The sequence below is a fragment of the Callionymus lyra genome, chromosome 19 (assembly GCF_982586985.1).
Source record: "Callionymus lyra chromosome 19, fCalLyr1.hap1.1, whole genome shotgun sequence".
NCBI lineage: Eukaryota > Metazoa > Chordata > Actinopteri > Syngnathiformes > Callionymidae > Callionymus > Callionymus lyra.
The window spans coordinates 2,599,897-2,616,598 of record NC_141836.1 but is presented as its reverse complement, the minus strand read 5'-3'; the positions used below and the strand labels follow the sequence as shown (position 1 = coordinate 2,616,598).

General features: G+C 38.1%; 1 long non-coding RNA gene across 1 annotated transcript; it reads right to left on the bottom strand.

Annotated features, from left to right (window-relative positions):
• Positions 1 to 7,198: 7,198 nt before the first annotated feature.
• On the bottom strand, positions 7,199 to 7,955 carry LOC148058928 (uncharacterized). The gene is made up of 3 exons (XR_015709447.1): positions 7,878 to 7,955; positions 7,714 to 7,809; positions 7,199 to 7,646 (listed from the first exon to the last, which is right to left on the bottom strand). It is a non-coding gene; the product is annotated as an uncharacterized LOC148058928 (long non-coding RNA).
• Positions 7,956 to 16,702: the final 8,747 nt, after the last annotated feature.

Genomic DNA, 16,702 nt, shown 5'->3' with positions numbered 1-16,702 from the left:
TATCTTTAATGAATCAATTCATGTACATTTATATCAAACCTGCTATTCCCTGCATGATGGGATCAGAAACACTAGAATTCTACTTTCTCGGTACGTTTTAGATTTACAACACATGAACATACAGTAGATCTGACTTAATTATTAAGGTCATGTATGTCATTAATCATTTTTCTACTTAATGACGACATCATTAAAAGTGGTAACTGCAGTCACACTACAAGTTTATGTCCATAATCCTTAGATATTCTCTCCAAATGAGAACAATTTAACAGAAGAGTTTAACATTACCTTGGCTGTAGTCATGCTCTGTAGACAGAAGCTTCACCTGCACAGGTGATCTCATTAGCTCGTCCTGTCTCTCCACCTGCACGCAAAGCAACTTGTACTCTCTGCTGCCCTCTAGTGTTGCTAAAACGATTTATTATGTCCAATAAACAAAGCTACAGAAAGACTTAACAGTGTGGGTCTTGCTTTTTTTTTCAAGGGTCCCCATTTTGTCTCAAACATCAATTTAGCTATTATTTAACACTAATTGGTAAATATCAAACATTTATGCTTCATTACAGTTGAAACAATTGTTCTCTGGTAACAAATATTTATCATTAAACATGTGTGTTCATGTATGATCCATGGCACTCATCATGATGGACAAATATGATGGAAAAACATTCTATTAGTGTCAGTACAGTACACGAGGTTGGAAATCAACGACGCATTTGCGCATGCGTTGTCCACCTACAAGGAGGTTTATAACGGTCAGACGCGGAAGAATCTACGAAACTATCACTGATAGATTCTCAAAAATCATCTGATATTAAATGATCTTTTCTCTCAAGGATAAGGATGTTGAAGGAGTGACGTCACAGTGTCCACTGTTGAAGGATAAGGATGTTGAGTGTCCAGCTGGAAGGAGCAGAGGTACATGTTGTTGTTTATTAAAGTCTCTTTTCATTTTATTGACATCGGTAAATGTAACGCTAAGTTTAAGTGAAGGTATCAAGACCTGTGGCCCTTCCCAGCTATCTTCTAAATAAATAAGATATAAACTAGATTTATGCTTCATTTATCTCCGTTGGTTTTACTGTAGTAATGATAGATTTAAACTCTACAGCAAAAACGGGCGTGTCACTACCGTAATACTGTGTATAGAAGCGCTTCAAACGTTAAGCGGGGAGAAGAACCCCATGTTTACAAGTTAAATCTTCTAGGCCAAATCACAAATACAACACCATTTTATACCATACCAAGATTATTAACAGAACGTGAATCAATGCAAATATAGTTTATCAGTGTGAAGAATTCTAAAAACATACAGACTCCTCACATTATTTTTCAACTAAAAGCGAATACAGTCGTAGCTCTGCAATCAAACTGTCCTTTGTTTCCTCAGATTGTAGATGGTGGATCTCTCCTCCTGGGACCTGACTGGAATGTTTTAAGATGATGTGGAGAACAGTGGTGATGCTGATGCTGGTGAGATAACAACTATCTACTTGTTAACAATACGTGTTGCTGCTGCAGTTGTTTCAAAGTTTGATTCTTTGCATGTTTAGTAGAAGACATTTTTTTCTCAGTGTCAACATTGTATCGTATTGTCCCATCACAAGTGGTCACTGCCCTAACAATGTTTCAACATATTTACATGGATTGTGTTTTTTTAACTGTTTTGTTGCATATTTTAAATGGGTTCTCTTTTAAGTTTATTCAGTGAACCCCTCTTTGGTAAGTCCTGATCACTGTAGACCAGCTCTCGAAGGAAGTCTGACGGCCTTGTCACAGAAGGTGGAATTCAAACCTATGGTTGATCTACGGGCAAAACCTACGGACAATATCATCAAGCATTAATAAAGTATAAAAAAAACTTGACAGTAACACAGATAAAAAGACGAATCTGCCAGATATGACGTCTTGAAATGAAATTGTGCTCATCTACTCTCACTTTCTAAATATGGTGAGACTGATGAAGATGGTTCATAATTGTTTGGTTTATACAGTTGCTCTCCACTATAATGGAGGTAAACACACTCACCTGTCACTGGTATGAATATGTGTTGAGGACAGATGAAGGAGAAGAATGTTGTCCAGAGTGTTTTCCAGGTAAGATCCAGTCTTGGTCCTTGACTTTGTTTGAGGTTCAGACATACAACAATGACACTATGACAACTATAACACTTTTGACAATGTTTTTGCTACTTTAGGTAACAGGCAGAAGTCTTAGTCAAACTAGTGATTTATTATTTTGTCTAACAGGTCACAAAGTAAGAGTTGATTGTACAGAATATCAAGCTACATCAAAGTGGCAGAACTCTTATTGTCACGAACCGATCAGGGCAGGAGACCCAGATGCGGAAGTCAAAACATCCACGGAGGAAAAATTCAGAAAAAAAAGTCTTATATAAATCCAGAGCGGTCCGTAATAGGAACAAAAAAACACAACAGGCACTCGGGGCGAAGGCAGGGCACTTCTGGAGATCGGGGTCCCAACAGCAACTAAAACAAAAAGACAAAAGGACTCACTTGAGTAAATAAAAGTGCTGACAACGTCAGGAGTATCCAAAGGATTATCCAGTTGTGATTCAAAGGCGAGGAGCGAGATCGAAAGGACAGCCAACCTGGTCTGGAAACGCAATACTCTGGCGAGTTCTTCCGGGTAGAGACGCTCCTTATCAATGGGAAGAACCCGCCACTCCATCATCCCCAGCCGCGCACCTGCCAGCGTCTGTCACTCAAAACACAGGACACATAAAAACGGAAAACCACCTTCAAAATAAAACAAAAGAACATAAGCATGACACTTGTATGTTGATTCTATCAAATGTATTCTGCCTATTTTAAATTTTGACCTTTTTTCTGATAAGAGTAACTGTCAGGAGTCTTGATGTAAAACGTCACTCAAATGTGTCATTTATTTATTTCTCTCACAGGATTCAGAGTCAATGTTCATTGCACAGAATTTCCATCTCCGTCCTTCTAAAAGGTTAAAATTCTCCACTGTCTACAGTTGTTTTAATTCATATGTATTGTCCTTTATCTATAAAGTCTTTTTAAAATGTGTTTAAAAGTCATTTGATATGACCTTATTGTCAATAAGCATCCCTGTGTCGTTCCTATTTGAATTGAGGTAACAGCCAACTGTGTGAACTCTTCCCACCTTTTCTACTCACCCTCATGTCGACTAATGGTTGGGATTCTTTTTCAGAGTAATCCTTGTCTTTACTCTTCATTAAGAGCAAAACTCTTGTCAAACTCATGTCCTCCTGTGGTCTAATGGTGGAGTCTCAGCTCAACACTTGCAGAGTCATTGGTTCAAATCCCAGCTCTTGCATTTTAATACTCATCACTGTTTATGTTAGTTGGATAAATATTAGAATGGAAAACTCTCATATGTGGCTGAATAGCTCATTGGGATCAATACCTGTATTGCAGAGTTGAGATGAAGAACAGCTGTAGGTTCAACTCCCACATTTTACTGAAATTGTCATTGACAATTGAGACGTTTAGAAAGATAAATGGGCTTTAAGACATTTTTAAGCGTGGTGAATTAGCTCACTGGGATAGAATCTGGTAGTCCATCTGGTAGGTTGTGGGTTCAAGTCCCACTGACTACATCTCTGATTTTATCACTTCTGTCCAAATGTTGGACATAAATATATCCTAATCAAATGATCATTTGTGGACAGTGGTGGTTGTGTGGTTAAACCAAAAGTCACTTCACATGTGTCAACTCCCTCAGGTTGTGGGATCAAATCCCATCAATGTGTTATTTGATTTTATCACTTCTGTCCAAATGCTAAACATAAATATATCCTAATCAATTAATTGTTTGTGGACAGTGGTGGTTGAGTGGTTAAACCAAAAGTCACTTCACATGTGTCAACTCCCTGAGGTTGTGGGATCAAATCCCACCAATCTGTCATTTGGTTTTATCACTTCTGTTGAAATTATCCACATAAATATATCCTAATCAAATGATTGTTTGTGGACAGTGGTGGTTGAGTGGTTAAACCAAAAGTCACTTCACATGTGTCAACTCCCTGAGGTTGTGGGATCAAATCCCACCAATCTGTCATTTGGTTTTATCACTTCTGTTGAAATTATCCACATAAATATATCCTAATCAAATGATCAATTGTGGACAGTGGTGGTTGAGTGGTTAAACCAAAAGTCACTTCACATGTGTCAACTCCCTCAGGTTGTGGGATCAAATCCCATCAATGTGTTATTTGATTTTATCACTTCTGTCCAAATGCTAAACATAAATATATCCTGATCAATTAATTGTTTGTGGACAGTGGTGGTTGAGTGGTTAAAGCAAAAGTCACTTCACATGTGTCAACTCCCTGAGGTTGTGGGATCAAATCCCACCAATCTGTCATTTGGTTTTATCACTTCTGTTGAAATTATCCACATAAATATATCCTAATCAAATGATTGTTTGTGGACAGTGGTGGTTGAGTGGTTAAACCAAAAGTCACTTCACATGTGTCAACTCCCTGAGGTTGTGGGATCAAATCCCACCAATCTGTCATTTGGTTTTATCACTTCTGTTGAAATTATCCACATAAATATATCCTAATCAAATGATCAATTGTGGACAGTGGTGGTTGAGTGGTTAAACCAAAAGTCACTTCACATGTGTCAACTCCCTGAGGTTGTGGGATCAAATCCCACCAATCTGTCATTTGGTTTTATCACTTCTGTTGAAATTATCCACATAAATATATCCTAATCAAATGATTATTTGTGGACAGTGGTGGTTGAGTGGATAGAGCAAAAGTCCCTGCTCATGTGTGAAGTCCCCAAGGTTGTGAGTTCAAATCCCACTGTTCCACAAATCAGAGCGGAAACCCAAACATATGATGTGTTCAGACATTTGCATGAAGTCCTAGAGTGGACAAAAGACGGAGTGACTTGGTACAAGGGTGAGTGGGGCTGAGTAAGGTGGATGATGGATGAAAATTGGAGAAAAAAAAAAGAAAAATATCAATTTTTCATAAAATAAAAATCTTTTATTTTGCTTCTTGCACATGACTGTCAATCACTTCTCACTTTTGATCCTTGTCCACCATCTTTCTTTTGTCCTTGTCCACCATTTTTCATCCTTGTCCACCATCTTTCTTTTGACCACCATCTTTCGTTTATGTCACGCCGCAGCTTAGCTCACTTTAAACACATCAGTGTTCATATGTTTGGGTTTCCGCTCTGATTTGTGGAACAGTGGGATTTGAACTCGCAACCTTCGGCTTCACACTTGAGCAGGGAATTTTGCTCTGACCACCGAACCACGGCTGTCCACAAATAATCATTTGATTAGGATATATTTATATTGAATGTTTGGACAGAAGTGATAAAAATGAGAAGGAAGGTTGGTGGGATTTGAACTCACAACCTTCGACTTCACACTTGAGCAGGGACTTTTGCTCTGACCACCGAACCACGGCTGTCCACAAATAATCATTTGATTAGGATATATTTATATTGAATGTTTGGACAGAAGTGATAAAAATGAGAAGGAAGGTTGGTGGGATTTGAACTCACAACCATGTGGTCTTCACAATGAAGCAATGACAACTGCTCTTACCACTTAACCAGAGCAGATATTATGATGACTGCTGAATTAACACTTTTACACTTTAAATGTAGACTTGTGTAGTTAAAAGTGTCAGTGGGGTTTGAACCAACAACCTGCAGAACTGAAAATTGCAGCAAACTAACTCACTGAGCTAGAAGTTCTTGATAGAACCATTGGTAATAATAATAGAAGACAGAGAAGTCAACGAAATGTCATCAAAATGAAGACCAATCATTGAAATATTAAATAATTAAACTTGTTCAGGTTGTGTCGCCCCCTGCAGGATCACAAGAGAACAGCATGTCAGGTCTTCGCTAACAGGTCGACCATGAAGGTGAAGGAAATAAGTGGATTTGAACCCAAGTCATAAGAGGTCATGGATCTTAAAAAAAGGACAAGAAGTGTTACCACTCGACCACGAAGGCTGAGTTGTTGCCACAGAAGCTAACGTATAAGACCAGGTGACACTGAAGTTGAAGTGAAAAAGTGAAATAAATGGGAAGTTAAAGTGAAGTGAACAGGAAGTCAAAGATGCCAAATTGGTAGTTGAACTCATTACAAAGAGTAGACTAAAGTGATTCAAAGTGTTGAGGACATATCTGGGAATTGAACCAGCAACCTGCAAAATCCAAAAATGCAGGCAACTTAGTCACTGAGCTATAAATTGTGGAAGAAGATGATGGTGATAATAATAGAAGACAGAGAAGTCAACAAAAGTTTCATTAACATGAAGATGAATTCTTGAAATAATACAACTTGATCAGCTTGTGCCGCCCCCTGCAGGATCACAAGAGAACACTCACTCAGGTCCTAGATAACAAGTCAACTATGAAGGTGAAGGAAATAAGTGGACTTGAACCCAGGTCATAAGAGGTCACGGATCTTAAAAAAGATCAATCACTGTAACCACTGGACCACGAAGGCTGAGCTGTTGCCACAGAAACTAAGTTATAAGACTCATATGACACTGAAGTTGAAGTGAAGTCAAATTTTCAGCATTGAATTGACGCATCGAAAAGAAGACGCTCTCATGTCCTCTAGTGTTCATTGAAACAAAGGTGAATATAAAAGTGGTCAGTTATTAAATCCTGAAATATTTACTAAACTGTTTGTACTTTGTGGTCTCAGTGAGTCACATTTATCTTCTTAATTCCACAAATAAACGCAAACATGAATAATGTATAACGTGCTGCAGAAGTTACTGCAGACGCTGAACCAGCTGATGCAGTCGTCGCTGATGAAGGAACAAGAAACTTTCCTTTTTTTTCCCCCAAGTACGTTTATTGAAAATAGTTCAGTCATGGATACATTTGCACTGTGATATTCCTCCTTTTATTTCAAACAAACCTGTTCAATTAAATACAACAAAAACATTGAGATAAAAAATCATGACATGAATGATTCTACATGTTCATTATATCTCACGAAATGTATATAATATTTTATTATATATAAAAATATGTCAAATTCATAATGTATGTCGAACTATACCTAAATATATAAAAAAAAGTTTTAATAAAATTTTATGTTATTTTTTATTGCAGTTAGAAATGTTGTCTTTATTATATATATTTAGACTCGTAGGCTCCGCCCACTGAACTACCAACATTCATCCAATCAAATTCAATTTTGAATTAGACAAATTCATTCATTTATTTTTCTCTCATTGTAACTGACAAAATCACTGCATTCTTTTATTATAACCACTTTTATTTGCACGTTTTCATGACTAAAAGTAAGGGAAAAATATGAAGTGATGATTGAAAACACATTCTTGATCAAACCAGTGTCACATCGACATCATTTCCACACAATCACGGATGTTTCGAGGGTTTAAAACTGATTTGACACTTTTTTTTTTAAATACACACACTTTCACATCTAGACGTTCATAAGGCACGACGGCGGCGTCGAAGGTCGTTCTCTGGAGGTTCTTGAGTTGATCTCAGAAGACGGTGGCTTTCATGTCTTGGCTGAAAAAGGCTCCGAACTGCAGGTCTTTGGACATCAGCTCGTCCTCCACGTTCTCCAGCGCCCACTTGTGTTCCACGATCTCCAGAGCCTCCCACTCGCTCTGACGCAACACGGGAGAGCAGAGGTCACGTGACACCATCCAATCATCAAACTGCCCACGATCTCACCTTGAAAGCTTTGTTGGGGTCGGGGGGCATCGCCATGGCAGCGCCGGTCATCTGGTCCTGCATGATCCTGTATTGTCATGTTGGTCATTTGGTGACCTTTAAAAAACATCTTTTTCAGCAACTGGGCTTCATCAAGTATCAAACAGATCACACATCACACCTACCATGATTTTGTTCAATGAGATGAAAACTTATTTGATGTTCAATCCAGTGTTCAGGTTGACTTCAGTGCTTATGTTTTAGTAGAAGTGAAGCTGTGGTGCTTTAGTTTAATACATGGACACAACACTAAACTTTCTTGTTAGTTGTTTTTTTAGATTTTGGGATCAACCGTCACTTTTTAGTAATGGGAGAATTATTTCTCTGTACTGTGCGAGTCGTCCCAGAGCCATTGTTCAGCCTGAAGCCAATACGTTTTTAGGTTGAAAAGTTTGCCCCCCTGAAAAAATGTAATGCCCCCCCTTAAATGTTTTTCTGCAGCCGGGTCTGTCAGTGTTATACTAGATCCACTCAGTATAAACTGTTGTCAACATTGAAGTCAAATCATCTCCAGAAATGATACTTTGTGATGAAGTCTTAATGTTAAAAGAGACAAATGTAATAATATCTTTAATGAATCAATTCATGTACATTTATATCAAACCTGCTATTCCCTGCATGATGGGATCAGAAACACTAGAATTCTACTTTCTCGGTACGTTTTAGATTTACAACACATGAACATACAGTAGATCTGACTTAATTATTAAGGTCATGTATGTCATTAATCATTTTTCTACTTCATGACGACATCATTAAAAGTGTGAACTGCAGTCACACTGCAAGTTTATGCCCATAATCCTTAGATATTCTCTCCAAATGAGAACAATTTAACAGAAGAGTTTAACATTACCTTGGCTGTAGTCATGCTCTGTAGACAGAAGCTTCACCTGCACAGGTGATCTCATTAGCTCGTCCTGTCTCTCCACCTGCACGCAAAGCAACTTGTACTCTCTGCTGCCCTCTAGTGTTGCTAAAACGATTTATTATGTCCAATAAACAAAGCTATGAACATAAGCATGACACAAATGTATTCTGCCTATTTTAAATTTTGACCTTTTTTCTTATAAGAGTAACTGTCAGGAGTCTTGATGTAAAACGTCACTCAAATGTGTCATTTATTTATTTCTCTCACAGGATTCAGAGTCAATGTTCATTGCACAGAATTTCCATCTCCGTCCTTCTAAAAGGTTAAAATTCTCCACTGTCTACAGTTGTTTTAATTCATATGTATTGTCCTTTATCTATAAAGTCTTTTTAAAATGTGTTTAAAAGTCATTTGATATGACCTTATTGTCAATAAGCATCCCTGTATCGTTCCTATTTGAATTGAGGTAACAGCCAACTGTGTGAACTCTTCCCACCTTTTCTACTCACCCTCATGTCGACTAATGGTTGGGATTCTTTTTCAGAGTAATCCTTGTCTTTACTCTTCATTAAGAGCAAAACTCCTGTCAAACTCATGTCCTCCTGTGGTCTAATGGTGGAGTCTCAGCTCAACACTTGCAGAGTCATTGGTTCAAATCCCAGCTCTTGCATTTTAATACTCATCACTGTTTATGTTAGTTGGATAAATATTAGAATGGAAAACTCTCATATGTGGCTGAATAGCTCATTGGGATCAATACCTGTATTGCAGAGTTGAGATCAAGAACAGCTGTAGGTTCAACTCCCACATTTTACTGAAATTGTCATTGACAATTGAGACGTTAAGAAAGATAAATGGGCTTTAAGACATTTGTAAGTGTGGTGAATTAGCTCACTGGGATAGAATCTGGTAGTCCATCTGGTAGGTTGTGGGTTCAAGTCCCACTGACTACATCTCTGATTTTATCACTTCTGTCCAAATGTTCGACATAAATATGTCCTAATCAAATGATCATTTGTGGACAGTGCTGGTTGTGTGGTTAAACCAAAAGTCACTTCACATGTGTTGACTCCCTCAGGTTGTGGGATCAAATCCCATCAATGTGTTATTTGATTTTATCACTTCTGTCCAAATGCTAAACATAAATATATCCTAATCAATTAATTGTTTGTGGACAGTGGTGGTTGAGTGGTTAAACCAAAAGTCACTTCACATGTGTCAACTCCCTGAGGTTGTGGGATCAAATCCCACCAATCTCTCATTTGGTTTTATCACTTCTGTTGAAATTATCCACATAAATATATCCTAATCAAATGATTATTTGTGGACAGTGGTGGTTGAGTGGTTAAACCAAAAGTCACTTCACATGTGTCAACTCCCTGAGGTTGTGGGATCAAATCCCACCAATCTCTCATTTGGTTTTATCACTTCTGTTGAAATTATCCACATAAATATATCCTAATCAAATGATTATTTGTGGACAGTGGTGGTTCAGTGGATAGAGCAAAAGTCCCTGCTCATGTGTGAAGTCCCCAAGGTTGTGAGTTCAAATCCCACTGTTCCACAAATCAGAGTGGAAACCCAAACATATGATGTGTTCAGACATTTGCATGAAGTCCTAGAGTGGACAAAAGACGGAGTGAGTTGGTACAAGGGTGAGTGGGGCTGAGTAAGATGGATGAAAATTGGAGAAAAAAAAGAAAAATATCAATTTTTCATACAATAAAAATCTTTTATTTTGCTTCTTGCACATGACTGTCAATCACTTCTCACTTTTGATCCTTGTCCACCATCTTTCTTTTGTCCTTGTCCACCATTTTTCATCCTTGTCCACCATCTTTCTTTTGACCACCATCTTTCGTTTATGTCTCGCCGCAGCTTAGCTCACTTTAAACACATCAGTGTTCATATGTTTGGGTTTCCGCTCTGATTTGTGGAACAGTGGGCTTTGAACCCGCAACCTTCGACTTCACACTTGAGCAGGGACTTTTGCTCTGACCACCGAACCACGGCTGTCCACAAATAATAATTTGATTAGGATATATTTATATTGAATGTTTGGACAGAAGTGATAAAAATGAGAAGGAAGGTTGGTGGGATTTGAACTCACAACCTTCAACTTCACACTTGAGCAGGCACTTTTGCTCTGACCACCGAACCACGGCTGTCCACAAATAATCATTTGATTAGGATATATTTATATTGAATGTTTGGACAGAAGTGATAAAAATGAGAAGGAAGGTTGGTGGGATTTGAACTCACAACCACGTGGTCTTCACAATGAAGCAATGACAACTGCTCTTACCACTCAACCAGAGCAGATACTATGATGACTGCTGAATTAACACTTTTACACTTTAAATGTAGACTTGTGTAGTTAAAAGTGTCAGTGGGGTTTGAACCAACAACCTGCAGAACTGAAAATTGCAGCAAACTAACTCACTGAGCTAGAAGTTCTTGATAGAACCATTGGTAATAATAATAGAAGACAGAGAAGTCAACGAAATGTCATCAAAATGAAGACCAATCATTGAAATATTAAATAATTCAACTTGTTCAGGTTGTGCCGCCCCCTGCAGGATCACAAGAGAACAGCCTGTCAGGTCTTCGATAACAGGTCGACCATGAAGGTGAAGGAAATAAGTGGATTTGAACCCAAGTCATAAGAGGTCATGGATCTTAAAAAAAGGACAAGAAGTGTTACCACTCGACCACGAAGGCTGAGTTGTTGCCACAGAAGCTAACTTATAAGACCAGGTGACACTGAAGTTGAAGTGAAAAAGTGAAATAAATGGGAAGTTAAAGTGAACAGGAAGTCAAAGATGCCAAATTGGTAGTTGAACTCATTACAAAGAGTAGACTAAAGTGATTCAAAGTGTTGAGGACATATCTGGGAATTGAACCAGCAACCTGCAAAATCCAAAAATGCAGGCAACTTAGTCACTGAGCTATAAATTGTGGAAGAAGATGATGGTGATAATAATAGAAGACAGAGAAGTCAACAAAAGTTTCATTAACATGAAGATGAATTCTTGAAATAATACAACTTGATCAGCTTTTGCCGCCCCCTGCAGGATCACAAGAGAACACTCACTCAGGTCCTAGATAACAAGTCAACTATGAAGGTGAAGGAAATAAGTGGACTTGAACCCAGGTCATAAGAGGTCACGGATCTTAAAAAAGATCAATCACTGTAACCACTGGACCACGAAGGCTGAGCTGTTGCCACAGAAACTAAGTTATAAGACTCATATGACACTGAAGTTGAAGTGAAGTCAAATTTTCAGCATTGAATTGACGCATCGAAAAGAAGACGCTCTCATGTCCTCTAGTGTTCATTGAAACAAAGGTGAATATAAAAGTGGTCAGTTATTAAATCCTGAAATATTTACTAAACTGTTTGTACTTTGTGGTCTCAGTGAGTCACATTTATCTTCTTAATTCCACAAATAAACGCAAACATGAATAATCTATAACGTGCTGCAGAAGTTACTGCAGACGCTGAACCAGCTGATGCAGTCGTCGCTGATGAAGGAACAAGAAACTTTCTTTTTTTTTCCCCCCAAGTACGTTTATTGAAAATAGTTCAGTCATGGATACATTTGCACTGTGATATTCCTCCTTTTATTTCAAACAAACCTGTTCAATTAAATACAACAAAAACATTGAGATAAAAAATCATGACATGAATGATTCTACATGTTCATTATATCTCACGAAATGTATATAATATTTTATTATATATAGAAATATGTCAAATTCATAATGTATGTCGAACTATACCTAAATATATAAAAAAAAGTTTTAATACAATTATTTTACGTTCTTTTTTATTGCAGTTAGAAATGTTGTCTTTATTATATATATTTAGACTCGTAGGCTCCGCCCACTGAACTACCAACATTCATCCAATCAAATTCAAATTTGAATTAGACCAATTCATTCATTTATTTTTCTCTCATTGTAACTGACAAAATCACTGCATTCTTTTATTATAACCACTTTTATTTGCATGTTTTCATGACTAAAAGTAAGGGAAAAATATGAAGTGATGATTGAAAACACATTCTTGATCAAACCAGTGTCACATCGACATCATTTCCACACAATCACGGATGTTTCGAGGGTTTAAAACTGATTTGACACTTTTTTTTTAAAATACACACACTTTCACATCTAGACGTTCATAAGGCACGACGGCGGCGTCGAAGGTCGTTCTCTGGAGGTTCTTGAGTTGATCTCAGAAGACGGTGGCTTTCATGTCTTGGCTGAAAAAGGCTCCGAACTGCAGGTCTTTGGACATCAGCTCGTCCTCCACGTTCTCCAGCGCCCACTTGTGTTCCACGATCTCCAGAGCCTCCCACTCGCTCTGACGCAACACGGGAGAGCAGAGGTCACGTGACACCATCCAATCATCAAACTGCCCACGATCTCACCTTGAAAGCTTTGTTGGGGTCGGGGGGCATCGCCATGGCAGCGCCGGTCATCTGGTCCTGCATGATCCTGTATTGTCATGTTGGTCATTTGGTGACCTTTAAAAAACATCTTTTTCAGCAACTGGGCTTCATCAAGTATCAAACAGATCACACATCACACCTACCATGATTTTGTTCAATGAGATGAAAACTTATTTGATGTTCAATCCAGTGTTCAGGTTGACTTCAGTGCTTATGTTTTAGTAGAAGTGAAGCTGTGGTGCTTTAGTTTAATACATGGACACAGCACTAAACTTTCTTGTTGGTTGTTTTTTTACATTTTGGGATCAAGCATCACTTTTTAGTAATGGGAGAATTATTTCTCTGCACTGTGCGAGTCGTCCCAGAGCCATTGTTCAGCCTGAAGCCAATACGTTTTTAGGTTGAAAAGTTTGCCCCCCTGAAAAAATGTAATGCCCCCCCTTAAATGTTTTTCTGCAGCCGGGTCTGTCAGTGTTATACTAGATCCACTCAGTATAAACTGTTGTCAACATTGAAGTCAAATCATCTCCAGAAATGATACTTTGTGATGAAGTCTTAATGTTAAAAGAGACAAATGTAATAATATCTTTAATGAATCAATTCATGTACATTTATATCAAACCTGCTATTCCCTGCATGATGGGATCAGAAACACTAGAATTCTACTTTCTCGGTACGTTTTAGATTTACAACATATGAACATACAGTAGATCTGACTTAATTATTAAGGTCATGTATGTCATTAATCATTTTTCTACTTCATGACGACATCATTAAAAGTGTGAACTGCAGTCACACTGCAAGTTTATGTCCATAATCCTTAGATATTCTCTCCAAATGAGAACAATTTAACAGAAGAGTTTAACATTACCTTGGCTGTAGTCATGCTCTGTAGACAGAAGCTTCACCTGCACAGGTGATCTCATTAGCTCGTCCTGTCTCTCCACCTGCACGCAAAGCAACTTGTACTCTCTGCTGCCCTCTAGTGTTGCTAAAACGATTTATTATGTCCAATAAACAAAGCTATGAACATAAGCATGACACAAATGTATTCTGCCTATTTTAAATTTTGACCTTTTTTCTTATAAGAGTAACTGTCAGGAGTCTTGATGTAAAACGTCAATCAAATTTGTCATTTATTTATTTCTCTCACAGGATTCAGAGTCAATGTTCATTGCACAGAATTTCCATCTCCGTCCTTCTAAAAGGTTAAAATTCTCCACTGTCTACAGTTGTTTTAATTCATATGTATTGTCCTTTATCTATAAAGTCTTTTTAAAATGTGTTTAAAAGTCATTTGATATGACCTTATTGTCAATAAGCATCCCTGTATCGTTCCTATTTGAATTGAGGTAACAGCCAACTGTGTGAACTCTTCCCACCTTTTCTACTCACCCTCATGTCGACTAATGGTTGGGATTCTTTTTCAGAGTAATCCTTGTCTTTACTCTTCATTAAGAGCAAAACTCTTGTCAAACTCATGTCCTCCTGTGGTCTAATGGTGGAGTCTCAGCTCAACACTTGCAGAGTCATTGGTTCAAATCCCAGCTCTTGCATTTTAATACTCATCACTGTTTATGTTAGTTGGATAAATATTAGAATGGAAAACTCTCATATGTGGCTGAATAGCTCATTGGGATCAATACCTGTATTGCAGAGCTGAGATGAAGAACAGCTGTAGGTTCAAGTCCCACATTTTACTGAAATTGTCACTGACAATTGAGACGTTTAGAAAGATAAATGGGCTTTAAGACATTTGTAAGTGTGGTGAATTAGCTCACTGGGATAGAATCTGGTAGTCCATCTGGTAGGTTGTGGGTTCAAGTCCCACTGACTACATCTCTGATTTTATCACTTCTGTCCAAATGTTGGACATACATATATCCTAATCAAATGATCATTTGTGGACAGTGGTGGTTGAGTGGTTAAACCAAAAGTCACTTCACATGTGTCAACTCCCTCAGGTTGTGGGATCAAATCCCATCAATGTGTTATTTGATTTTATCACTTCTGTCCAAATGCTAAACATAAATATATCCTAATCAATTCATTGTTTGTGGACAGTGGTGGTTGAGTGGTTAAACCAAAAGTCACTTCACATGTGTCAACTCCCTGAGGTTGTGGGATCAAATCCCACCAATCTGTCATTTGGTTTTATCACTTCTGTTGAAATTATACACATAAATATATCCTAATCAAATGATTATTTGTGGACAGTGGTGGTTGAGTGGTTAAACCAAAAGTCCCTGCACATGTGTCAACTCCCTGAGGTTGTGGGATCAAATCCCACCAATCTGTCATTTGGTTTTATCACTTCTGTTGAAATTATACACATAAATATATCCTAATCAAATGATTATTTGTGGACAGTGGTGGTTGAGTGGATAGAGCAAAAGTCCCTGCTCATGTGTGAAGTCCCCAAGGTTGTGAGTTCAAATCCCACTGTTCCACAAATCAGAGCGGAATCCCAAACATATGTGTTCAGACATTTGCATGAAGTCCTAGAGTGGACAAAAGATGGAGTGACTTGGTACAAGGGTGAGTGGGGCTGAGTAAGGTGGATGATGGATGAAAATTGGAGAAAAAAAAGAAAAATATCAATTTTTCATAAAATAAAAATCTTTTATTTTGCTTCTTGCACATGACTGTCAATCACTTCTCACTTCTCACTTTTGATCCTTGTCCACCATCTTTCTTTTGTCCTTGTCCACCATTTTTCATCCTTGTCCACCATCTTTCTTTTGACCACCATCTTTCGTTTATGTCACGCCGCAGCTTAGCTCACTTTAAACACATCAGTGTTCATATGTTTGGGTTTCCGCTCTGATTTGTGGAACAGTGGGCTTTGAACCCGCAACCTTCGACTTCACACTTGAGCAGGGACTTTTGCTCTGACCACCGAACCACGGCTGTCCACAAATAATCATTTGATTAGGATATATTTATATTGAATGTTTGGACAGAAGTGATAAAAATGAGAAGGAAGGTTGGTGGGATTTGAACTCACAACCTTCAACTTCACACTTGAGCAGGGACTTTTGCTCTGACCACCGAACCACGGCTGTCCACAAATAATCATTTGATTAGGATATATTTATATTGAATGTTTGGACAGAAGTGATAAAAATGAGAAGGAAGGTTGGTGGGATTTGAACTCACAACCACGTGGTCTTCACAATGAAGCAATGACACCTGCTCTTACCACTCAACCAGAGCAGATACTATGATGACTGCTGAATTAACACTTTTACACTTTAAATGTAGACTTGTGTAGTTAAAAGTGTCAGTGGGGTTTGAACCAACAACCTGCAGAACTGAAAATTGCAGCAAACTAACTCACTGAGCTAGAAGTTCTTGATAGAACCATTGGTAATAATAATAGAAGACAGAGAAGTCAACGAAATGTCATCAAAATGAAGACCAATCATTGAAATATTAAATAATTAAACTTGTTCAGGTTGTGTCGCCCCCTGCAGGATCACAAGAGAACAGCCTGTCAGGTCTTCGATAACAGGTCGACCATGAAGGTGAAGGAAATAAGTGGATTTGAACCCAAGTCATAAGAGGTCATGGATCTTAAAAAAAGGACAAGAAGTGTTACCACTCGACCACGAAGGCTGAGTTG